We start from the raw sequence: 1,893 nt of genomic DNA, 5'->3' as shown, positions 1-1,893 counted from the left end.
GACAAAAGATACATGTGCGCCCGTATACAGGGTGTCACAACGGACAAAAATGAGACGCGTTCCATTTCCGATTCTGTTGGTTTGGTATGAGACACATAGACTGTACTGGGTGTTTCATAGGACGAGGAAGAAGTGTCAGTATCCCTCATAGAGACAGCCTAAAACCTTCGAATGGAGAGGAACACCAAGAAGGAGGAGGAAGAGAAGAAGAAGAAGATAGACGACCCAGCAATACATGCTGATTTGCTGATATTACCTATGTGAGTTTAGTGGGTCTTATTAAAAATGAGAGAAAATGAAAATAAATAGAGATTGGAATACTCCAGGGCACTAAGCTGAGAGTTGAGATCCCATATCCCATTTCTCTCCCATGCGTCTCTTTGCTCCTCACACAGAGAAAGTTTTTTTCTCTCATGTGGGAGGACTAGCAGGAGGGGGAGGGTGACTATTTAAGTAGAAGACCATGAACATTGGAGGAGAAATGCGGGGGAGGTAAATAAACCACACGAACGTCCACTGTTCCGGATTCAATGTAAAGTGCAGTAGAAAGTTTAAAGTAAACAACTCAGATAGAGAGAGAAGGGAAGAAGCCGAGTGAGAGAGTGAAATCAAAAAACTATCAAAAACCAATAAGTAGATCTGTAATATTTTCAGAATCAAACAACCACACTTTCCAATAATGTCAAAATGTCACTTGCAGGCAAATCAAAAAGAAGGGAGAGCGTCCAACATAAATAGAAAGCTATAAATAAAATTTCCCGTTTTCAGCTCCGAGGGAATCGTAAATCCGTGCATCTGGGTTTGGAAGAGGGCAACGTTTTATTTTATGACCTTTTCGCATCCAGATGGGAAAAGAAATCGCAAAATCAGCTATACAAACACACAGAATGCCGGTATAATCCGTGCATCTGGGTTTGGAAGAGGGCAACGTTTTATTTTATGACCTTTTCGCATCCAGATGGGAAAAGAAATCGCAAAATCAGCTCTATACAAACACACAGAACGCCGGTAATTTCATTTGAATCAATAACGAGTTTTTAACGACTCTAATATAGTAGCATTAGTAGCCGCCCCGGGAGAAAGCGGGAGAAACTAGTCGCCACCTGCTTGAAATATCAAATGGGAAAAAATATTATGAACGGGACAAGGGACTAGGGAGAGGGAAACTTACAGAAATATAACCAGGGACGTTGCGTTGGGTTGGGTTAAGTTAGGTTGGGTTGGGTTAAGTTAGGTTGGGTTGGGTTAAGTTAGGTTGGGTTGAGTTAGGTTAGGTTGGGTTAGGTTAGAATATAACCAGGGACGTTGCTCAAGAAGCATGAAATGTCCTAATTTCCTTAAAAAATAGTTCCTATGTATCTCTAGTTCTCTAGTCCTAGTTGTACCTAAGATCACACATTGGGCAGCTCTTTTGAGGAGTCCTACTATTTATTGTCTAGTTACCTACACCAACTTTGAAAGCCATAAACAGTTTCCGCTTTGCGCGAAACTAATATAACCAGGGACGTTGCTCAAGAAGCATGAAATGTCCTAATTTCCTTAAAAAATAGTTCCTATGTATCTCTAGTTCTCTAGTCCTGATTGTACCTAAGATCACACATTGGGCAGCTCTTTTGAGGAGTCCTACTATCTATTGTCTAGTTATCTACACCAACTTTGAAAGCCATAAACAGTTTCCGCTTTGCGCGAAACACCACTTTTATCTCCACTTTCACCTCCACCTCCATTTTCTTCTCCACTTTCACTTCCACCTCCACTTTCACCTCCACCTCCATTTTCACCTCCACCTCCACTTCCAATAGGTTAGGTTAGATTAATTCAGGTTCACTTTCGTCTCCACCTTAAATTTTGCCTTCACCTCCATCTCCACTTTCGCCTCCACCCCTATTTCCG

This window comes from Diaphorina citri, unplaced genomic scaffold (genome assembly GCF_000475195.1).
Source record: "Diaphorina citri unplaced genomic scaffold, Diaci psyllid genome assembly version 1.1 scaffold1721, whole genome shotgun sequence".
Lineage (NCBI taxonomy): Eukaryota > Metazoa > Arthropoda > Insecta > Hemiptera > Psyllidae > Diaphorina > Diaphorina citri.
This window is presented reverse-complemented; position numbering follows the sequence as displayed.